Raw genomic sequence first — 25,365 nt, 5'->3', positions numbered from 1 at the left:
TTGGATCAAAGGTTGTGTTTACTACTGGAGACTCAGACTGGGATCACGGAGTGATTGATTCAGACACAGGTAGTTTCCAGGTTTTTCCTGCTGTAGGGATATGCTAGGTCCATGGTAACACTGAGGAAACTACAGCCCATGCCTCTGGGTTTTCTGCTGAATATTCCTCGTAGTTCCATAATATAAGTATATCAGATACAGTCTGTGTCCAGATAATTCCTACTGGAGAGTGGGCCTGCAGCCACAGTATAATTTTGTCAGAAACTGGCTGTGTGGAGGTAATGACTGCAGAAGATTCAGCCTGGGTCCAAAGTGCAACTATATCAGACACAGGATGTGTCCAGGGATTTGTTGCTAGAAAAAAAGGTTTGGTCCATGGTGTGACTGTGGAAACTATTGCTTCTATCCACGAATTGACTGCTAGAGATACAGGCTGGGTCCACAATGATAATGTATTAGACATAGGCAATATACAGGGATTTACTGCTGAAGATTCAAATTGGATCAATCCTATGTATGTGTCAGATACAGGCAGTATCCATGCAATTAATGCTGCGGATTCAGATTGGGACCATAATCTGGTTGTATTAGATGAAGGCTGTGCCCAGGCCTTTACTGTTGCAGATACAGCCTGTGCCCAAATTGTAGCTGTATGAAAAACAGGCTCTGTCCAGGGATTTATTGCTGGAAATTCAGCCTGGGTCCAGGGTATATCTATGGAAGCTATAGCCTCTGTCCAGGTATTTAATGATAGACATTTAGTTTCAGTACAAGCTTTCAGTGTACCATGTAAACTTTGTGAAAAGAAGATTAATGATAGAGTTGCAGGCTGTATACAGTATGAGTGTATCAGCAACAGGCTTTGACCAAGCATTTACTGCTAAAGATTGATTCTGGGTCCATGGTATGACTATATCAATCTTGGCCTATAGCAGAGGACTTGGGGCTGGAGATTCAGGATCTGTCCAGCTATTTACAACTGGAGACTTAGACTCCATCATGGAATCTACAGCTTGAAATTCAGCCTCGTTCCAAGTGTTTACTGATGGATATTTCATTTGGGTCTATAGTTTGCCTGCATCAGGTAGAGATTGTAACCAGAAAGTGATTGCTGGAGGTTTTGTCTGTGTCCGTATTATGACTGTATCAGATAAAGCCTCTCTCCTGGGAATCATTACTAGAGATACAGCCATGTACTGCAGTGTGACTATACCAGTTTCAGCCGCTGTTAATGGATTTATTCCTGGCAACAGATCCTGGGTCTATGATGTGACTATTTTAGTTTTAGACTATCTCTGTTGTTTTACTGCTACACAAATATTCTTAGCCAATGGTGTCACTCTATCAAATAGAGTGTATGTGCAGGGATTGTTGATTTTAGAATGGGCCTGGGTCCACAGTATGACAATTTCTGTTTCAAGATTTGTGGAGGGACTTACTCCTACAGATTCAGCTTGGTTTGGTGGTATAACTGTAGCTGGTATGGGCTGTGTCCAATCATTTACTTTTTGTGGGAAAGAGAGTTTCAGGAATGCCAGATGAATTGGTCTCCCCTGTGTGAGACACCCATGGGGAGCCATGTGTGGCATCTGAGGAGAAAAGTGTCCTTACTGCCTTCATGTCTTTATGCCCCGAGAGCATAAGAGCTCAGCGGCATGCCACACGTTGCTTGGGGAAATAACAGTCCCTTGAAGCAGTGGAGTAAAATCAAACATCTTGGCTTCTCCTGAAACCTGCTCCTACCCATTTTAGTCCCGATGAATTGAAGGTCTTAAGCAGTTTAGACACACGCTTTTGCTAGGGAAATTCAGATACTGCCACTGCTATACATCTTATTGAACGACTCACGAGCTCTCCTTCACTGATTAATCCTTTTCCTCATCCCTTCTTCCCGCTCCCGCCTGCCCTAAGAACAAAGAGCTTGTAAACCAATAAATTGGGTGGAGGCTGAGAGCTCCAGGCTATGAGTAAGAGTCTGACACTCTGGTCCCTTGGACTAGCCTTTTAAACTGTTATTCTATCTCTTTCTAATTCTTTATCTCCGCCGGACTCGGGGTACCTGCCGGACTCGAGGTAACCGCCAGCTGGTGTGGGGCTGGTTTCCCCAACATCTGGTGGCCAACGCGGGGCTCCCCATAATCCCTACAAATAATCCAGTGAAGGAACGCCAGAGCGTGCAAAGTGGAGGACGACTGACAAAGGACACCTGAATATGTTTTCACTTCAAGCTCTACAGGTAAGTAGGGCGCTCGGAGAATTCCAGGGTAACCTAGGGAAAATATGAGTCAGGCTGAGAGTAAGTTTGTTAATTAAGCCTGGTGCAGCAGTTATTGTGCCACGGAGGGGTAATTGTGAATACCCAAAATCTTACATCTTTGTTCCATCTCGTAGAAAAGTATTCTTCTTGGTTCCTGGAATATGGAAACATGGATGTAAAAGATTGGGACAAGGTAGGATCAGACTTAATCACAACAAGAGGGCCCTTCTCCACTTGGTCTGTGTGGTCGGCAATTTAAACAGCACTGCAGCCTTTCCACACTGAGGAGGAGGAGGAGAAGTTTCAGGATGACATAGAAAAGTTTAATAATCAGGAGTCTGCTCATCAGCAAAGTGAACTGTCACAGTCTAGTTTTAAAAAGGGGGAGAAATGGGAAGTTATATATCCTAACCTCCAAAAACTTATGAAAGAAACAGTGCTACCTACTGCGCCTTTAGGGGAAGGTCCGGAATGGCCACTCCAACTTTAGTCTTAGGTATTTTTGGAACAGGAGCCTGCGACGCGGCTTGCAGCTCCCATTATTGCTCTCCCTTCCAGTAACTGTGGCAATGGGAAGCTTCAGGCTTGCCCAACAGCCAAGTAAGGGGAGGGAATGATCCAGGCTTACCTGCCTGTTAATTATGGCGGAGGAATACTGCGAGCTAGTCCAAATACAAATTATGGCGCAGGGACAATACAGGCATCCATTCACCAGGCACAAGAAATGGGGAATTCGGATGCTTGGCAGTTTCTGGTAATTATTTCTCCAGCTGAGGAGCCCAGAGAACATGCTCAAGCATGCTGGGAGCCATTTCCTTTTAAAATATTAAAAGTCTTTAAAGCAAGCAATTGGACAATATGGGCCAAATTATCCTTATATTCATTCCTCGTTACAATCTGTGGCTTATAACTGGCGTTTAATACCTATAGATTGGGAGTCATTAGCCTGATCCACCCTGTCCCCCTCTGAATTTCTCCAATTTAAAACCTGGTGGACAGATTAAGCAACAAATCAGGCATGCAGAAATGCTCAAACCCAACCTCTGTTAATATCACATCTGATCAATTGCTTGGAATCGGACAGGCATGGGGTACTCTAAATCAACAGGTAGTAATGGGTGATGAGGCTGCTTATCAGCTCAGAACGATGTGCCTGAGTCTGGGAAAAAAATCACAACCCTGGTACTACTTATCCTTCTTTTAACTCAGTTTAACAGGGTCCAAGGGAGACTTATCCAGATTTTATTGCCCATTTGCAAGACATGGCTCAAAAGGGTATTTAGGATTCTCATGCCAGGAAAGGGATCATTCAGCTGCTTGCTTATGAAAATGCTAATACAGAATGTCAGGCAGCAATTAGACCTATTAAGGGAAAGGCAGATCTAAATGAGGAAAAGTCTTTAAGTGAATACATTAAAGCCTACCATGGCATTGTGGGGCACTTACATAAGGCCAGCCTCCTAGCTCAGGCAATGGATGAACTAAAGGTAACAAAAAGCACACGAGTGTTCCCTGGATCTTGCTATAACTGTGGGCAGACAGGACATACAAAAAGAGAGTGTACAAAGAGCCAAAAAAGGCAAAACTCAGGAGGAAAAAGCAGGGTACCAGGAACCTGTCCCATATGTAAAAAAGTAAACACTGAGCTAATCAATGTCTTTCAAAGTTTGATAACAGCAGACAGCCCTTGCTGGGAAATGGAGAGAGGGGCCAGCCCCTGGCCCCGATTCAAAATGGGGCATTCCCAATTCAGGATGGGATGTCCCCGACTCCAAATGGAGTCTTCCCGGCCCAGTCTATCCCTGTACAAATGTACAGCAATTATCTCCCTCCACAGCTAGAAGCGGGGCAGTAGTTTTATTCTGTACTGAACCTGTATCCCTCCTTCCTGGGGAGCCTCCTAGGAAGGTCCCAATGGGAGTTTACAGCCCATTGCCAAATGGCACAGTGGGACTTACACTGGGAAGATCCACCTTAAACATAAAGGGAATTCAAGTACATACTGGAGTAGCGGACTCTGATTGCCAGGGAGAAATTCAAATTGTTTTCTCCTCCACTGTTCCCTGCAGTGCTAATCCAGGTGACAGAATACCTCAACTGTTACTTTTACCATATGTTAAGTTAGGAGAAAGCTCAGAAAAAAGAACAGGAGGATTTGGAAGCACAAATTCAGCAAGCAAGGCTGTCTATTGGGTAAATCGAGTGTCTGACAATAGACTTATTTTTATGGTTTATTCAAGGAAAATAATTTGAGGGTCTGGTCAACACAGGAGCAGATGTGTCGATGATAGCTCTTTATCAACAGCCAAAAAACTGGCCTAAACAAAAGGCCCCAGTGGCTCGAGGGTTTGCTTGCATCTCACCAGGAGAGAATCAGCTTCCTGTCTGGGTACCCACAAGACATCTTAAGCTGTGCCATGAGCCAGAGTCCAAGGAAGAGAAAAAGACCTTGGAACGTTCCTGCACCCACAGTTGATCAGATGGCTCAGATGAACATCTCTGTTGGGCACATGGAAACAAGTGAAACTAGCCAAGTCAACTCCACCAACCTGGGGCCAGATTAAGAGACTAGCTCACATTGCAGAAGAGAACCTGAGGTCTCAGAACAAGCCGCTGACCACCAGTAATCTAATGGTAGCTATGATGGTGGTAATCTCCTTGGTGGTGAGTCTCCCTGCAAAGGGGCAGATCAAAATTACACTTATTGGGCCTACATTCCACTCTCACCACTGAATAGGCCTGTTAACATGGTTAGTTGACCCAGTGGAGGTTTATGTTAATGATAGTGTCTGGATGCCTGGACCAGCAGATAACCAAGGTCCTACTCATCCAGAAGAGGAAGGAATGTTAATGAATGTTTCCATTGGTTATTGCTTTACTCTCATCTGTCTGGGGCTGGCAGCAGGATGTTTAAATTCTGATAAACGAAGCTGGATGGCTTATGTTCCTGCACATAATTCATCAAAAGCCTCTATTCATGTATTTAGTGGAAGGACATTTCAATGTTTGGACCCTATTAAATACCTTGAGCATGGCTATGTTATGATGCATCACCAGATTAATAAATTTAAACCTAATAAGAAGTCCTGCCCTGCGTAGGCAGGCCACTCAATAGTCTGAAAACTAGAGGTTCTAACCTGGGAAGCTTGTATTGCAAGTAGCAGTGCTGTACTGCAAAATAATTCCTATGGAATCATCATTGATTGGGCCCCTATGGGACACTTTGCAGTAAATTGTACTGGACAGCATGATGATTGTAGAGAGACTCCTTTTGCAAATGACTACCCAGATAATGCACCAAAATTATACAGAAGAATTGAAACAAATTACACTATTAAGTGGGAGGAGAATGGTATGGCTCCTCCAAGCCCAAAAATGATTGATCCAATTATAAGTCCAGAGCATCCAGAATTGTGGAAATTAATGATGGCTCAAATCCCAATTCAGATTTGGAAAGGATAATATAAAACAGAGAACCATAGTAAAAAACTTCGATTTGTTGTAGCCATGACCTCTAACTAGACAGTGCGTTTGCAGCGTTGTGTTAAACCTCCTTTTATGTTGGCAGTGGGAGAAATTAATATCCTACCTGACTCTCAAACCATATCATGCCTCAACTGTCATCTTTTTACCTGCATTAATTCTACCTTTAATAAAGATAGTAGCATTTTACTGGTTAAGTCTTGAGAAGGAGTTTGGATACCTGTTTCCCTCAATAGACCTTCGGAGGCCTCTCCCTCCATACATAGTATCACTGAAGTGCTAAACAGAATACTTAATAGATCAAAGAGGTTCATATTTACTTTAATAGCTGTGATCATGGGCCTTATATCTGTCACAGCTACTGCTGCTGCTGCTGCTGGTGTTGCTTTGCACTCTTCTATTCAAACTGTGGGCTTTGTGGATAGTTGGCAGAAAAATTATTCTAAGCTTTGGCATTCCCAAAGCCAAATAGATCAAAAATTGGCAAATCAAATTAATGATCTCCATCAAACAGTAGTTTGGATGGGAGATCAGATTCTATGGAGCATAGAATTCAAATGCAATGTGATTGGAATATTTCTGACCCTCGTATTACTCCTAGCTCTTATAATGCCACTGAACACCATTAGGAGATGATTAGACATAACCTACCAGGAAAAGAACACAATTTAACACTAGATATTGCTAAACTGAAAAAACAACTTTTCGAGACACCTCAGGCTCACCTAAGCCTGTTGTCTGGAGCTGATATTCTTGCTGGAGCCACTGATGGCCTTTCTAAGAGTAATCCTTTAAAGTGGATGAACACTTTAAAGTGGATGATCTAAGGTAGATCAACAATTGCAAATTTTATTTTGGTTTGTGTCTATTTATGCTGTTTGTTTTTAGTCTATAGATGCAGAGGGTGCCTTGGGAGAGAAGCCAGAGAGCATGAATGATAGCAAGGGCAGTTCTAATAAAAAAAAATAATAATAGAGACAAAAAAGGAAGACACATGAGAAAGAGAGTTTCTGGAATGCCAGATAAGTTGGTCTCTCCTGTGTAAGACACCCATGGGGAGACGTGGGCAGCCTCTAAGGAGAAAAGTCTCCTTATTGCCTTCATGTCTTTATGCCCTGAGAGCATAAGAGCTCAGCAGAATGCCACAGGTTGCTTGGGGAAATAACACTCCCTTGAAGAAGTGGAGTATAATCAAACATCTTGGCTTCTCCTGAAATCCACTCCCACCCATTTCAGTCTCAATAAGTTAAAGATCTTAAGTCGTTTAGACGCATGCCTTTGCTCAAGGAAATTCACAGAAACTGCCACTGCTATGCATTTTATTGAATGACTCACAAGTTCTCCTTCACGGATTAAACCTTTTCCTGATTCCCTTCCTCCCCCTCCCATCTGCCCTAAGAACAAAGAGCTTGTAAACTAATAAATTAGGTGGAGGCCGAGAGCTCCACGCCATTTGCAAATGTCCGATGCTCTGGTCCCCTGAACCCACCTTTTAAACTCTTATTCTGTCTCTTTCTAATTCCTTTGTCTCCGTTGGACTAATTCCTTTGTCTCCACTGGATTCGGGGTACCTGCCAGGCAGTGTGGGGCTGGTTTCCTCAAAACTTTTGGAGATTCAGCCTCAGTCCACCACGTGAACATATTGGTTTCATATTGTTTCCAGAGATTTATGGCAGGTGATTTGACTTAGTTCCATCGTTTGATGGTATAAGCTATTGCCTGTGTCAAATGTTTTTCTGCTGAAGACTCAGCCTGGGTCCAGGGTATGCGTGTATCAGATACAGATTGGATCCAAGGCTTTACTGTTAAAAACTGTAAACTTTACTTCAAACTGAGTTCATGGTGTGTGTGTATCAGCTACAGATTCTGTCCAGTACACTACTGCTGAAGATTCAGCCTTACGCCATGGAGTGTCTGTGTCATATATAGGCTGTGTCCAAAGATTTCCTGCTGCAGATTCAGACTGTGCATAGTGTGATAGTAGCAGCCCATGGCAGTATCCATGGATATCCCGCTATTAATTCAGCCTGGTTCCATAGTGTGATGGTATTGGCTATGGACATTGTCCAGGTATTTACTGATGGACATTCAACCTGGGTCCAAGGTACGATTATGGAAGGTATAGGCTGTGTCCATGGAATTACTGCTGGAGATACAGCCTGGGCCCATGGTGTGACTTTGGAAGTTGCAGCCTCTGTGCACAGATTTACCATTGGAGACTCAGCTTGTGTCCACAGGATAATGCTATCAGATTCAGGGTGTGTACAGAGATTTACTGCTGAAGATTCATCTGGGGCCCATGGTTTGATTGTATAAGACACATACTGTGTCCATGGTTTTATTGCTGGAGACTCATCCTGAATCTATTGTATCGTACTATCACCTACAGACTTTGTCCAGGGATTTATTGTGGGAAATTCAGGCTTGGTCCACAGCTTGTCTACATCAGCTATTTGTTGTGTCCAAGAATATCATGCTGGAGAACCATTCAGGATCCCCTGTGTGACTGTATAAGTTTCAGACTATGTCCAGGCATTTCCTACTATAAATTCAGCCTGATTCCATGGTAGGACCATATCAGCTGTAACATCTCTCCAGGGATTCATTGCTGCTGTTTTACCCGGAATCAATGATTGAGTCCAAGATACTGGTGGGTGTTCAGCGTGGGTCCATGGTTGGAATATATCTTGTTCCCAGGGAATTACTCCTAGAGTTTCAGCCAGAATCCATGTTGTGAGTATATCAGTTTCAGACTGTCTCCAAGGATGTAATAATAGTGATTCAGCCTGGATACACATTGTGACCATATCAGATATAGGAGAGTGTATCCATGAATTCATCACTAGTGATTCAGCTTGGGTCCCTAGTGTGATTATATCAGTTTCCAACTGTTTCAGGAATGTATTGCTGGAAACTCAACCTGGTTTCACAACATTATTGTTTCAGTATCAAAACGTATCCAGTTTTTTACTGCTGGCAGATAAGCCATGGTCCACAATGAGACTGGATTAAATTCAGATGGGAGCCAAGTATTTCCTTCTAGATATTCAGGCTGTAATTTTGTCCAAGGACTTACTGGTGTCATTTCATCAAGGGTCAATGGTATGACAGTTTCAGCTATAGTTTTTGCCCAGGGGTTCATTACTGGAAATCTATCCTGGATCCATTGTGGGACTGTCTTAGCTATAGGCTCTGTCAAAGGCAATAAGGCTGGAAGTTCTTCTTGGTTCCAAAATTTGACTTCATCACATACAGAATGTGTCCAGAGATTCACTGCTGGAGATTTGGCAATAGTCCACAGTATGATTGGATCAGTTTTCCTCAATAGATGGGTGGATGTTAATCCTTGAAATTCAGCCTTTGTCCATACTGTGACTGTATCTGATAACATATTTGTCCAAGAGTTTACTGTTGGAGTTTCAGTCTGGGTCCACAGTGGCACTGTGGAAGTTTCAGATTATGTCAGGGATTTAATTCTCAAGACTTTCCCTGAATGCATGGTGTTAATATAGTAGCTTCATTTTGTACCCAGGAATTGATTACACCAAAGTCTTTCTGAATCGAGTGTCTCAAAGTGTCATCTTCAACTTGGGTCCAGGATCTAACTTTATCACTTTCAACCTCACCCCAGAGTCTAAATGCATAATCTCATGATGTATCCAGTCTCTTAACTTATCAGTCACAGATCGGTTCCAAAACCTCACTATTGCAGTTTCAGACTGTATCTAATGATGATCTGTCAGAGTTACTGGTTCTCTCCACTGTGTGACTGTCTCTGCTTGAGACTGAAACAAAAGTTTGATATCAGCTTCAGTGTGATTCTAGGGTCTGCATTTATCACCTTCAGGTTGGGGCCCAGGTACCACTGTTTCCATTCCAGTTTGGGCCCAGTACCTAACTGGATCTGTTTCTGATTGGGTCCAATGTTCTTTTTTCCATTCTTCAGTCTGGGTTCTGGGTCTCAATATTTTAAATTTATGCTGAATCCAGGGTCTCATTCTTTCAATTTCAGTTTGTAACCATGGATTAATTGCACCAGCTTTCAGGCAAGTCAAGAGTCTTCTTGACTGAGTTTCTGCCTAGGCCCACATTTGGACTATGGCTGTTTCAGGCTGACTCCAGGGTCTGATCATGTCAACTTTAGAGTGAAGTAAGGGCTCAATTATGTTCATAATAGGAGGCATGTCTGCATCAGGGGTTTGAGTATAATAGCCTAATGTTTATTCAAGTTACTAAATCTATCCATTTGATTTGAGGGCCTGATCATACTGGTTTTATTTTGCATCCAAGACCTAATAGTGTCACCTTTTGACTTAGCACATGAATATGGAGTATGCAGTATAGAAGAAATCCAGAACCAAGTTGACTTAGGTTCCGCAAGAGTCCAGTATCCATCTGTCTTTTCTATAGTTTCTTGGGATCCAAATACATTCAAGAGTAGCTGACACCATGGTTCAAAAATATGGGTTACTGTAGGATATGGAAATCCATCTTCACTGAGGGATGAATGAGCCCATAGTTCAATTTTATTAACTATGAAAGGTACTGGTGGAATCTAGTTGTAAGTTGATGGTTTAGCACCAGGGTTAACTCTATGAGCTACATGATATGTTTGGTGTCTAATACTCTCTTCACTGGATTGAATCTGTTCCTGTTTTATAAGACACAAATTGTTTCCAAGTTGCAACTTCAGGAGTAATTTCTAGCCAAGGTCTAGCTACAATTTGTCCATGAGACAGAACATTAACAGATTGAACTTGAGACTGACCAGTATCAATCTCAGAAGGAACTTGAGATCCACCTAGGCGCCTTGAAAAGAGAAACCAGGATCCACCACTATTAACTAATGGTAGAGTATGAAGCCTAATTTTACTAGCTAATGTATTAATCCAGGATCTTGCTGAATCAGTCACAGCTTGATATTTATAATTTGTTGTCTTTTTCTGAGGAAGATTCCAGGGTATAGGTATAATAGCTGTTTGGGAGTTCTGGGGTCCAGAAAAAAAGAAATATTGAGAAGTGTCAGTTTCTGGGGTACTCCAGCATTCAGCTGTATCAGGATGATCCCACGGTTTGGCAACAGGAGAAATCCAGGATCATACCATTGGGAATTTGCTAGCTGAGGAGAGGTGACCACTTTGAAAGTGTAATAGTCTTTTGGCATGAAAAAAGTCTCTATTATTTGAACCAAAAACATTGAATAAGTATGCTGGTGCTTTCTGTTCACTGGGGAAGTGCTTAATCTTCTCCATGTTTGTACTGAGAATCCATGGAAGACCAAAGTGTCAGAGCCTATGTTACAGCTAAGTGTGTTTTGTGGACTATTTTCTACTCCAGGAGGAAAATTGCACGGTAGGGAACAAATACGACCCAGTGGTTTCTGGGATATCTTGATAGGCCATCTAATCCAAGATATGTAAAACCTGTCCTGATGACAAGAACAGGGTCATAAACAGGCTTCTGAGGTATCACTGACCAGGCCTACCAGTTCCCAGTGACAGCCAAAGAGGGAAAGAATGGACTATTTTGCTGTACCTGAATGGGTGGAAACAAAGATAACCATATATATTAGAAATACATATAGACATATAGTATACATGTATTAAAATATATAATGTATAAATTACATATATATGCAATACATATATGTTAATTATAAAATACACAGACACATATATTGTGTATGTTTAGGGATACTTATATTTATAAATTAGTTATATAGCTTATATGGTTTATACATATATTAAATTATAAGTGTAAATTATACTTTTCTATTACATGTAAATTTCATATTACTTGATGGACAGTATTAAATATTACATGGTACATACTTCAAGAGTTCCACATAACATTTAGGCACAAATAATTCTAACTATGTTTAAAAGAGTAAAATAAAATACCAGAAGCAAATTAGTGGAAAGTTCTCAACAATAAAAAATCACTTACATACGCAACATGATTATCTGAAGATTACTTATGTTCTTTGTCATGTAATTTTAGGCAAAGCACAATTTATACAGTCATATGAAATGAGTGTTTGTATCACCTCCTCTGCCATTATGTTTGTTGAAGCCATCATCATTTGTTTGGCCTCTCTGCTTGATTCTGATGCCCACTTGTAGCTAACATTTTGTTCTCCCTATAGCCGCAATTACCCTCAGAGGAAAAGCACTTATTCTAAAATTGACTACATAATTTGAAGTAAAACACTCCTCAGCAAATGCAAAAGAATAGAAATCATTAAAAAAAAAAACAGTTTCTCAGGCCACAGTGCAATCAAATTAGAACTCAATATTTAAAAACTCACTCAAAACTGCACAATTACATGGAAACTGAACAACTTGCTCCTGAATGACTACTTGGTAAATAATGAAGTGAAGGCAGAAATAAATATGTTCTTTGAAACCAATGTGAAAAAAGACAAGTTACCAGACTCTCTGGGAAACATTTAAAGCAGTGTTTCAAGGGAAATTTACAGCACTTAATGTCCACAACAGAAAGTAGGAGATAACTAAAATCAGCACACTAACATCAAAATTAAAAGAACAAGAGAACACAAACAAGAGCAAGCGAATTAAAAAGCTAGCAGAAGATAAGAAATAACTAAGATCAGAGCAGAACTGAAGGAGATAGAGACATGAAAAACCCTTCAAAACATCAATGAATCCAGGAGCTGGTTTTTTGAAAAGATCAACAAATACATAGACCACTAGCCAGACTAATAAAGAAGAAAAGAGAGAAGAATCAGAAGAATCAAAAAGACACAATAAAAAGTGATAAAGGGGAGATCACCACTGATTCCACAGAAATGCAAATTACCATCAGAGAATACTATAAATACCTCCATGCAAAGGAACTAGAAAATCTAGATGAAATGGATAAATTCCTGGATGCACACACTCTCCCAAGTCTAAACCAGGAAGAAGTCATATCCCTGAATAGACCAATAACAAGTTCTGAAATTGAGGCAGTAATTAATAGCCTACCAATGAAAAAGAAAAAAAAGTCCAGGACTAGACAGATTCACAGATGAATTCTACCAGAGGTACAAAGAGGAACTGATACCATTCATTCTGAAAACATGCCAAACTATAGAAAAAGAGGAAATCCTCCGTAACTCCTTTTATGAGGCCAGCATCATTCTGATAACCAAATCTGGCAGAGAAACCGCAAAAAAAGAAAATTTCAGGCCAATTTCCCTGATGAATATTGATGCAAAAATCCTCAATGAAATAAAGGCTAATAGAATCCAGCAGCACATCAAAAAGTGTATTCACCATGATCAAGTTGGGTTCATACCTGGGATGCAGGCTGATTCAACATAAGCAAATCAATAAACATAATCCATCACATAAACAGAACCAATGAAAAAACCACATGATTATCTCAATATATCCAGAAAAGCCCTTCCACAAAATTCAACACCCCTTCATGGTAAAAACTCTTAATAAACTATGTATTGATGGAACATATTTCAAAATAATAGAAGCTACTTATGACAGACCTACAGCCAATATCATACTGAATGGCAGAACCTGGAAGCTTTCCCTTTGAAAACCTGCAGAAGACAAAAATGCCCCCTCTCTCACCCCTCCTATTCACCACAGTATCGGAAGTTCTGACCAGGGCAATTAGGAAAGACAAAGAAATAAAGGGTATTCAAATAGGAAAAGAGGAAGTCTTGTAGTCTGTTTTTGCAGACTACAAGACTGTATATTTAGAAATCCCCACTGTCTGAGCTCAAAATTTCCTTAAGCTGATAAGCAACTTCAGCAAAGTCTCAAGATACAAAATCAATGTGCAAAAATCACAAGCATTCCTATATATCAACAGCAGACAGAGAGTCAAATCATGTGTGAATTCACACAGTTGCTACAAGGAGAATAAAATACCTAGGGATACAACTTACAAGAGATGTGAAGGACCTCTTCAAGGAGAACTACAAACCACTGCTCAAGGAAATAAGAGAGGACACAAATAAATGGAAAAACATTTCATGCTCATTATAGGAAGAATCAATATCATGAAAATGACCATACTGCCCAAAGTAATTTATAGATTCAATGCTATTCCCATCAAGCTACCATTGAATTTCTTCACAGAATTGTTAAAAAGTATTTTAAACTTCATATGGAGCCAAAAAGAGCCCACATAGCCAAGACAATCCTAAGCAAAAAGAACAATGCTGGAGGCATCAAGCTACCTGAATTCAAATTATAATACAAGGCTACAGTAACCAAAATAGCATGGGACTGGTATCAAAACAGAGATATAGACCAGTGAGACAGAACAGAAGCCTCAGAAGTAACACCACACTGGTACAACCATATGATCCTTGACAAACCTGACAAAAACAAGCAATGGGCAAAGGATTCCCTGTTTAATAAATGTTGTTGGGAAAACTGGCTAGCCATATGCACAAAACTGAAACTACACCCTTTCCTTACACCTTATACAAAAATAAGCTCAAGATGGATTAAAGACTTAAATGTAAGACCTAAAACCAAAAAAGGCCTAGAAGATAAACCTAGGCAATACCATTTAGGACATAGGCATGAGCAAACACCTCATGTCTAAAGCACCAAAAGCAATGGCAATAAAAGCAAAATTGACAAATGGAATCTAAGTAAACTAAAGAGCTTCTGACAGCAAAGGAAATTATCATTAGAGTGAACAGGCAACCTATAGAATAGGAGACAATTTTTGCACTCTATCCATCTGACAAAGGACCAATACCCACAATCTACAAAGAACTTAAGCAAATTTACAATAAAAAAACCAACCCATCATAAAGTGGGTGAAGGGTATGAACAGACACTTCTCAAAAGAAGACATTTATGCAGCTGACAAAAATATGAAAAAAAGCTCATCATCAATGGTCATTAGAGAAATGCAAATCAAAACCATAATGAGATACCATCTCAGGCCAGTTAGAATGGTGATCATTAAAAAGTCAGGAAACAACACATGCTGGAGAGGATGTGGAGAAAAAGAATGCTTTTACACTGTTGATGGGACTGTAAATTAGTTCGACCATTGTGGAGTACAGACAGGTTATTCCTCAAGGATCTAAAACTAGAAATACCATTTGACCCAGCATTCCCATTATGGGTTGTATATCCAAAGGATTGTCAATCATTCTACTATAAAGACACATTCACACTTATGTTTATTGAGGCATTGTTCACAATAGCAAAGACTTGGAACCAACCCAAATGTCCATCAATGATAGCGTGGATAAAGAAAATGTGGCACATATACACAATGGAATAGTAAGCAGCCATAAAAAAGTATGAGTTCATATCCTTTGCAGGGACATGGGTAAAGCTGGAAAGCATCATTCTCAGCAAACTAACACAAGAACAGAAAGCCAAACACTGCATGTTCTCTCTTATAAGCTGGAGTTAAAAAATGAGAACACATGGACACAGGAAAGGCAACATCACACACTGGGCCTTTAGTGGGCTGGAGGGCTAGGGGAGGGATAGCGTTAGGAGAAATACCTAATGTATATGATGGGTTGATGGGTGCAGCAAACCACCATGGCACGTGTATACCTATGTAACAAAACTGCACATCTGCACATGTACCCCTGAACTTAAAGTATATAAAAAAGGAAATACATATAGACATATAGTATATCTGCATTAAAATATATAATGCATACATTTCATCTATATGCAATACATATATGTTAGTTATAACATATACAGATACATATATTATGTATGTTTAGGAATACTTAGATTTATAAGTTAGTTATATAGCTTATATGGTTTATATATATTAAATTATAAGATATTAACTTAAAAGTATAAATTATACATTTCTATCACATGCAAATTTCATATTACTTGATTGACAGTAATAAATTTTACATGGTACATACTACATGAGTTCCATGTAACATTTAGGTATAAATAATTGTAACACTGGTTAAAAAAGTGAAATCAAATACCAGAGGGAATTTAGAAGAAAGTTCAAAACAATAAAAAATCACCTACATACTCAACATCATTATCTGCATATTACTTATGCCCTCAGCCAAGTAACTTTATGCAAAGCACAACTTATACAGTCACATGAAACGACTGCATGTATCACCTCCTCTGCCATTACATTTGTTGAAGCATCATCATTTGTTTAGTTTCTCAGCTTGAATCTGATACTCACTTGCAGCTTACAGTTTGTTCTCCAAGTAGTCAGAATTATACTCAGAATAAACAAAAGGATTTGTCTTTGATCTCACTTAAGTGTTTTCCTTTGTTCATCTTGCCACATGTTGGGAGTATGACTACTTGCTTAATTCTAGTCTCTGAATTATTTCAATGGTTATTTTGTCTGCCTGAAATTCTCTTCCTCCAAATGTCTGCCTAGATTTCTTCCCCAAGGGTTTAGTCTTTGCTCAAGTAAAGCATTTTAAAGGCATGTGACTCCAAAAACACTTTTTCCAACATCTTTGCATCACCTAATTAACTATGAACTATAGTTGATGTAAAAAATGTTTGTAAAATGTGCTTAGGTTAAATGTGCCAGTGTTATTGATAGTACCCTTAATACTTTTAGTCTTTGCACGGAAAAGCAATAAAACTAGAACAAGCCAGGAAACCACCTTTTCAAAGTTGTGGTAGGCGGAGACCACCACCTTCTTCAAAAAACAGGATACCTGCAGGAAGTCTGAGATCTGGAAGACGAAGTAGTGGAGGAACAAGAGGGTGGCTTCTCTCATATGAAGGACACTTCGGTAATGTTTTAAAATATAAAAATGGAACCACAGGACTGAAAGAAAGTAAGTTTGACGATATCAAATTTTCTCAATTTTATCTATTTCCTTTATGAACAGAAAATTAACTTACAGATAAAATTATTTCTAAGTACTAAAGGTGTATTATCAGAATGATTGAACTAATATCTAAAATTCATTTTAAAGTTGTAATAACTTTGCATTGAAATAACAAAAATTTGAAACTGAGTTGTGTTTATGAATGCTGATTGCCTGCACTCAACAAGTTTTCTGCAGAACTCATTTATATTCATTATACTTTAGAGTTTTCAACTTTGGGGCCCAGAACTTCATATCAGTTGTAACATCAAAATAGGATGGAATATTTAAAATTTTCCAACAGGAAAAAAGTAACTCAGTACTTAAGATTGATTTTGCAATATTTGTTTTTTTGTGTATACATGTGCTAACATCTATGCAAATCTATTGCTTTGTAATTTTGATAGAGAGTTTGTACATTGGTCTGCCATAAAGCATTTTCAATTTAAGAAACGTAGAACTTTAATTTCTGAAAACAGTCAGTGACTCTGGAAAGGTCTAATAACCACGGCTTCACAGATATATATATGTATCTTTCTTTGCTGAAGGATGAGTCACTGAAAATGATATTTATGAGTGATTTACACCATAGAAATGAGGGGTCGATTTTTACGTAAAAAAGAAAAACTAACCATATATTTGAAAACAAAACAAAACAAAACAAAATGATTGGATGGGCTGGGTGAGATGGCTCATGCCTGTTATCTCAGAACTTGGGAAGTATGGGATGGGGGGACCACAAGGTCAGGAGTTCCAGACAAACATGGTGAAACCCTGTCTCTCCTAAAGGTATAAAAAATTAGCCTGGCATGGTAGCTTGCACCTGTAATCCCAGCTACTTGGCTGAGGCAGGAGAATCACTGGAATCTGGGAGGTGGAAGCTGCAGTGAGGTGAGATCACACGATTGCACTGTAGCCTGGGGTAATAGGGCAAGAGTCCATCTCAATAACAAATAAATAAATAAATAAATAAATAAATAAATAAATAAATAAATATATCAGTTAACTTGTATTGTCTATTAACAAACCTTCAAAAATCTATCATTTATTTTTGGGTTTTAATAACCAGATGTGTAATTAACTGGAGATGTTCTTTTGAAGCTGAAATTGCAGTGTTTGCTCCATTTTAAGATGCATAGTTTCATGATTATTTTGTCTCCGTTGATCTTGAGGGTGAGGTTCAATAATATTCTGTCATGTAAGAGAATGTGTGTATTCTAACCTGTAACGCCACCTGGCAATCGGCATATGTCTATATTTTTTGTAGATATATGAAAAATATTTTTATATTATGTAATATGCAATTCTTAAAGATTATTAAAATTTAACAGTCTAATCTGAAAATCAGTGTTTTATAAGGGAATTGTAAGAATTCTATATTCTGTTAACAAATTTTAGAGGTAAGGTATTTTCCTGACGTATCACTTTTTGATATTGTAAATATTTGAGTTTCTTTGAATAGAATTTAGTTTATCTTTATCATATGCTTTGAAAATTTTTCCTCATAACAGAATGATATAAAGTCATTTATCATTTTTCTTTTAATATTTTTATGTATAGTATACTTAGACATTTTACTGATCAATATCTGCTCCCTGTTCACTCCCTACTTTTCCCACATCTCTCTCATAGAAAATATTATGATTCTTGAGTTTCTTTCTAGATTTTCTAAATGGAGTTTTCTTGCTTGAATTGTACTAATTTCATATAAAAATGTTAATTTTATTAGTTTAGACAAATGTGAATTTGTAAGATTATAATATGTAGAAAATCTTTATAAAAAACTAAAACTTAGCCATTTAAGAAACAGTGATGTTAGTTAACTAAGGAGTTTGTTTGAGGCCGGGCGCAGTGGCTCACGCCTGTAATCCCAGCACTTTGGGAGGCCGAGGAGGGCAGATCACGAGGTCAGGAGATCGAGACCATCCTGGCTAACACAGTGAAACCCTGTCTGTACTAAAAACACACACACGCACAAAAATAGCCAGGTGTGGTGGCGGGCACCTGTAGTCCCAGCCACTCAGGAGGCAGAGGCAGGAGAATGGCATGAACCTGGAGGCTGAGCTTGCAGTGAGCCAAGATCGTGCCACTGCACCCCAGCCTGGGTGAAAGAGCAAGACCCCACCTCAAAAAAAAGAAAAAGAAAAAAAAGAGTTTGTTTGAAATGCAGATGATGGTGGATACACTCTTGATCTCAACATGAGTTATTCTAGGGGACTCACTCCAGTTAAAAGTGGTCCCTCTTCAAGAAGTGGAGGGCCTCCTCCTAAAAATCTGCTCCTTCTGCTGTGGCAAGAAGCAATAGTTGGATGGGAGGCCAAGGTAAATGCTACCTGATAGAAAGACCATAGTTTTTGTAGGACTAAAAATGAGCCATTTTACCTGGATGCTTAACTTTAAGTTTATCAAACAAAATAGAAGTGACATACACATTGGCTTAATTGGTGATCGATCACTTTGAGTATAGTTTCTCTCTCACTAGGTACATTTCAGGTTTATGGTGAAGAAATACTCCAGCTTCTCATTGCAGATCAAGGAATTGATTAGAGTGAGGCCAACGTTTCTTTTAATCCTGTGTTTGCTAGAGGATTCCCCTTTATTTTTCTAAAAGCTCCTAGCAGTATTCTTTGATGGTAGGCTTCTTCATCTAATGAATTCTTCCATTTCCTAGGTCCCGTGGTAATGGTCCCCTGATGTTCCAATCTGAAAATTGCTTGTTCAGCTTCTTTGTTGGGTTGGAGTCTTGTTCTTACCAGGTCAGAGTGCGTTGGTGAGATGATGGCTCACTACAGCCTCAAATTCCTGGGCTCAAGCAATTCTCCTGTTTCAGCCTCCTGAGATGCTGCAACTACAGGCATGCACCACTACACCTAGCTAAATTTTTTTCCTATTTTTTTGTGGAGAGAGGATCTCACTACATTTTCAAAACTGACATTAAAGCCTGGGGCTTGAGCAGTCCAGCTGCCTCAGCCTTCTACACTGGCTCACAGTGTCAGCCACTGAGCTGGGCCATCCAGCTTCTGAGACCTCAATAAGCTTATGTGCAAGGCATTCTTCCTGCTTATATGAAGATTCAAAAGAACTACAAGAGCATTTAGCAGAAAAGGAGTCACTGGGCTTAAATATAATTTAAAAATAAATTCAAGGCTTGAAAGGTAGACATGAAGGAGTTCAATATTCTTAAGTGAGCATCGCAGAAGGACGGTGTTGTGAAATATAAGGGGATGTAAATCAATAATTAAGATTGTACCGGGAGGTTTAAACATTAACAGAAGATCCTTAGTGTAAAATTTGAAATTATTTGAGGAGAGTACTTAGAACTAAGCAACACGAGGTGAGCAGTAGGATTTAATAGAAGCAGTATTTTTCAGAAGGATAATTTTAAGATTGCAGACTAAACAGAAGAAAGCAAGACAATAAATAAAAGTTCTTAGCAAAGAAGTTTAAGCAGAACAAATTAAAATTCTTACTTAGTCCTCCATCCTAATATGGAGGAAACTGAAAACCGACATTTTCAATTTTACATTTCATATGTAGACTGTCAGTGAAGCTAGGTATTTATTGACTTCAGGACACAAAAGCCAACATATTTCATTGGAAAATTCGCTAGTGAACATATCATACGTGAAAGGCTGACATTTAAGGAATAGCTAGTGAAGAGGATATTAAAGAAGAACCTTCTCTATTTTGAAATAGCAACAATGTGGTAATGACCCCTTTAACGTTACTGGTTATTGAAATAAAAGTAAATGTTGGCCATCATTAGAAAATCTTCACTAATACATTTTAATTTGTCAACATTAGACAGCCACTTAGAGATAGAGCCACTTAGAGTCAACATAGAGCCAGCCACTTAGAGATAAAGGAGAACTTTTATGTAAAAATTTAGCATGTAGTCATTCAAAGGTAGCAGTATTTGTGTGTGTGAGATGAATTTAACAACATGGGAAAATTTACCTTCTTCAGCTGAGAAAGGACAATTTATGTAAACTTTAAAATCAGTGAAAAGTTTGATGGTTTTACATGTTTTCCCTCTGTCATTAGTAGTCATCAGTCATTCATGTGAAGAGGAAAATAATAACTAAGCTGTTATTAACATTACAAATGAACTTTACCTGAGAATTAGTGTTAGCCTTCAGCTTCATTAGAAGAACTGGCCTTGCAGGAGCCATGGGATTATCCAAAGCCATAAGAAATATTCTCAGTGTCATGATTGGCTAGTAATTTAGGAAACAAAGAATGGAGTCATAGAAGCAATAATTTTAAAAAGTTGTTTGAGAGAAGATAAAATAGTGTTTCAGATCTGGTGTTCTTTACATAATGTTCCATCACGTGAGTGTTAAATATCCCATATCACGTGGAAGAGAGAATTATGGAGGTCCTCCATGCAGAGTGACAATCTCTTCCTGGATAAATGACCATATGTCACCAAGAGATGATGGTTATGCAATTAAGGAGAGTTAAAGGAAAAATGAAATAAAATAGTTGATTTTTTTTGTTGTGCTGATGAAATTCACATAACAAAAGTACATATTATAAGGTAAAGAGTTAAGTGGTGTTTAATACATTCTGTGTCATGCAACAACTACCTCCATCGAGTTCCAAAACATTTTCATGATTCCAAGCTAAAACTCCAACTACCAGTTAAGCAGTTCCTTCCATTTTCTCCCTTCCCTCAGCTGCTAGCAAACACCAGTCAGTGTTCCACCTCTGAATTTATCTGTTGTGGGTACTTAATGTTAATGGGCTCAAACACTACATGACTTTTTGCATCTGTCTCTTTTCCCTTTGCATGATGTTTCGAAGGTTCATTTACATTGCAGCACTTCACTCCTTCCACAAACTGTTAACCCATTATTTTATTTGGGGTGTTTCCACCACAGTGTTTCTATGCACCAATATTTGTTTGAGTATACTTATTCGATTCTGGGTATGTATATAAGTGGAATAGCTTGGTTCTATGATAATTATGTTTGTTTTCTTGAGGAACCACCACATTTCTCCATAGAAGTTGCATCATTTTCCATTCCAACAAGTATTGTATCAGGGTTCCAGTTTATCTACATCCCCTCAAACACTTGGTATTTCCTGCTTTTACTGCCATTCCAGTGTGTGTGTGTGTGTGTGTGTGTGTGTGAAGTATGGTATCTCGTTGTGGATTTGAAATACATTTTCTGAATCACTGATTATGAGTATCTGTTCCATGTGCTTTCTGGGTATTTGCCTATTTTATTGGAGAAATAGCTATTTAGATGTTTGGCAATTTAATTGTGTTTAAGTTGTTATTTAGATATATTTTTGGATACTAGAATTTAAAAATTTAAAATTTGTTGCTTAAACTCATGCACACAGACATCATCCAAGTTCCCGAGAAGCTAGGGATTATGCTCCACCACCTAGAGGCTATGCATACTGTGATTATGGTCATTCTAGTCAGGATGAACATTCCTCTACAGGATATAAGTACTATAATGTTATCTGGATTTATTAAATTGATTTCTTAAATTGTTCTTTCTGCCATTAAGAACACTTTTTTATTATTTTTTTTTCAATTTAGTGATCGTGGTGGCTACTCTGAGGCCTGTGGTAGAGATCTTTCTCAATGAGTAAGTGGAAGTTCTTACAGAGATGCATTTCAGAGATATGGTAATGGTCCAGGATGGATTTGTAAATTATAGAATTACATTTAATAGATCAGATCATTATTTACATGAAATTCTAAGGAAAATTATAAAGAACAAATATAACGTGCTTCAAGAATGAGTATTCTTAACAGTATAAAATATAGGGAACGAGATGAAAGTGAGAACTTCAGTTCATGTTCAGAAAATGTGACTCAACATTTACCTTAGAATTAAACTTGTCAAGCTTCAAAATACTACTCTTACACTTATTTTAAATAAAACCTTCTACTATTGCAGGCTTAATTATTATCCTGTCAACAAAGGCAGAGGAAAGCAGATATTTCCAAATAGTACTTTAATTAGTTCATGCTTTAGTGATAGCAGTAAAAATGTTTAAATGTAGCCCAACATATTATTTTATCAACTCTGCTGGGACCTCTCATGGTGCACCACCTGCACAAGGACCTGGGATGTCTTATGGTGGAAGCAGCTATCACGATTATAACAATACTCGAGATAGATATGGCAGAAGTCGGGAGAGTTACTCAAGGAGTTGCAGTGATTTTTATTCGTGTGGTCATGAGCACTTTGGCAGAAAAGACTGAAGGAATACACCTTCTCTGGATAGGGTGCACCCTGCTCCTCATGTAGCATATCGTAGGTCAAGTTAAGTGGCATCTATAGGAGATAGTGGGGAAAGTCAACCTGAAAAAGGAGACTGAAGCAGATATTAAAGCAAGTATCCAAAATAATGGTTATTGCATACCAAACCTTGTTTGCAAATTGAAAATTGAAATGTTATTTCTGCATTGTTACCTGTGTATTACTGAAAGAAACATGTTGGTTTTGTGGAGAGAAGTAGATAATAACTTCCTCCGTGAAGTTTTTGAGGAATTCAAAGGAAAAGGAATGGTTTTCAAGTAATTTCGTACTTGTTAATGCTATTTGAAAACTATCTGTTTAGATGTAATATCTATATTAAAATTTTCAGAATACATTGTTACATGTAATGCAAAATGCCTGATGTTATTGCTCAGCTATACATGCTTAAAAGCAAATACAATAGGAGAGTAAATTGTGTTGTTTGTTGAACATTTTTCTTTGTTTCTTTGAACACAAATGGAAACAAAATTAGGCATATATTACATCTCCCTTGCAAGCTGCACAAGTTTTCTAATTAGGCTCTTTCTCTTTAAAAATTTACAAGCTTAAAATGTTTCAGAAGTCTTTAGAAGGACTACAAAATTATCTGCATCACCATATTTTTTAGAGGAATAGTACAGGTGAAAGGATGTAATTACATGTGGTTGATACTAAAGTTTAAGACATCTGGAACATTCTACTTGAAGCATTCTGTGACTGAAGGGGGATAACGGTAATGAAAACTTTCTTTTTTAACCTAAATCAAAAGTGTACCAGCGGAGTTTCTCAAGTGCATAGCATAATGAAATTAAATGTTCCTAGTTTAAATAGTGGAAAGTAATCAACACATGCATGACCTCACACACTTGTCATTTTGAGGTGATAAAACGTGATATGCCCCATCTTACATTTATTAGAGAAAGAATGTGTTATCCCTAGTTAAAGTCAGCATGCTGCAGAAAAGGTTTTTAACCAATTCCTCCTTTCTAACTAGAAATATGTGTTCTTGATCCAACATCTCCTCAGTATACCCTCTTCACTAAACACCACCCCAACCATTGGAGTCGCTACTTCTGTGAGATCTGCTTTTAGATTTCATATAGGAACGAGGTAGTGGGCTATTTGCCTTTCTGATAACTGGCTTATGTCATTTAACAAAATGGCATGCACACATTCACCAGATTCACACACATTGTCACAACTGGCAGGATTTCCTTCTTTGACAATGCAGCGCATTTTTCCATTGTGTTTATGTGCCCTATTTTTTTATCCACTCATCAATTGAGGGACACTCAAGTTGCTTCCGTATCTTGGCCATAGCGAAACTGTGAAGAGTGCAGCAATAATTGCATGGGTGCACGCACCGCTTCAGCATACTGATTTGTGTACCTCTGTGTGTGCCCCGGTATTCTGATTTGCTGGATCATATGGTGGGTGGTTCTACTTGTAGATTTCTGGAGACTCTTTTTTCATTTTTATTCTTGAGATGGAGTCTCGCTCTGTCGCCCCGGCTAGAGTGCAGTGGCGCGATCTTGGCGCACTGCAAGCTCCGCCTCCCAGGTTCATGCCTGTCTCCTGCCTCAGCCTCCCGAGCAGCTGGGACTACAGGCGCCCGTCACCACGCCCGGCTAATTTTTTGTATTTTTAGTAGAGACGGGGTTTCACCGTGTTAGCCAGGATGGTCTCTACCTCCTGACCTCGTGATCCACCCCCCTCGGCCTCCCAAAGTGCTGGGATTACAGGCGTGAGCCACCACGCCCAGCGATTCTATACTTAATAAAATCCATAAAACTTCTTGTAATGCCTGCACTAATTTACATTCTCATTAAAAGTGTGCAATGATTTCCTTTTCTCTGCATCCTTAGCAGAAATGAGTTTTGTTTTTTTGTTTGTTTGTTTTTTGTTTTTGTTTTTGTCTTTTGGATAATAAGCATTCTGACTGAAGTGAGATGAAATCTCATTGTGGTTTGATTTTTCTGATGGATTAGGGATGATGAGTGCTTTTTAGTGTGTCTTTTGGGAAATTGTTTGTCTTAGTTTCACAAACGAGTATTCACATCCTTAGCCCATTTGTTTTCATGCTATTGAGTTGTTGGAGTTCCTTATGTATTGTAAATATTCACCCACTAACGGACGTATGGTAATCCAATAATTTCTCCCATCCTGTAGGATGTTCCTTCCCTCTGTTTAGTTTCCTTTGGTGTGCCGAAGCACTTTAGTTTGATATAACTCCATTCTCTATTTTTGATGGTGTTTACTGTGCTCTTGCAGTCACTTTGAGACCCTCATTGCCCACACGGATGTCATGCAACTTCCTCCTTGTGATTTCTTCTGGTACTTTTATCATCGCAGGTCTGACAATGGAGTTTGGTGAGAAATAATCTACTTGTAAAATCCTTTATGTGGATATTCAGGTTTTCCCCAACCTAGTTTATAGAAGATACTTGATTTTGCATTGGGCGTTCTTGCTTTTTTGGGAAAAGGTCATGTGCTGTAAATGCAGTGACTTAGTTCTGGTCCCCTGTTGCTTTTCATTA

At 38.8% G+C, this 25,365-nt stretch overlaps 2 pseudogenes; one reads left to right on the top strand and one right to left on the bottom strand.

The window, feature by feature from the left end:
- Positions 1 to 25,365, bottom strand: part of LOC107966130 (RNA-binding motif protein, Y chromosome, family 1 member F/J-like) — a 366,174-nt pseudogene that overhangs the window by 45,383 nt on the left and 295,426 nt on the right.
- The window catches only part of LOC107971277 (RNA-binding motif protein, Y chromosome, family 1 member F/J-like), a 58,497-nt pseudogene continuing 33,423 nt past the window's right edge, over positions 292 to 25,365 (top strand).

This window comes from Pan troglodytes, chromosome Y (assembly GCF_028858775.2).
Source record: "Pan troglodytes isolate AG18354 chromosome Y, NHGRI_mPanTro3-v2.0_pri, whole genome shotgun sequence".
NCBI classification, from domain to species: Eukaryota; Metazoa; Chordata; class Mammalia; order Primates; family Hominidae; genus Pan; species Pan troglodytes.
Note: the sequence above shows the minus strand (reverse complement) of the source record. Positions and strands in the feature narration are given on the sequence as shown.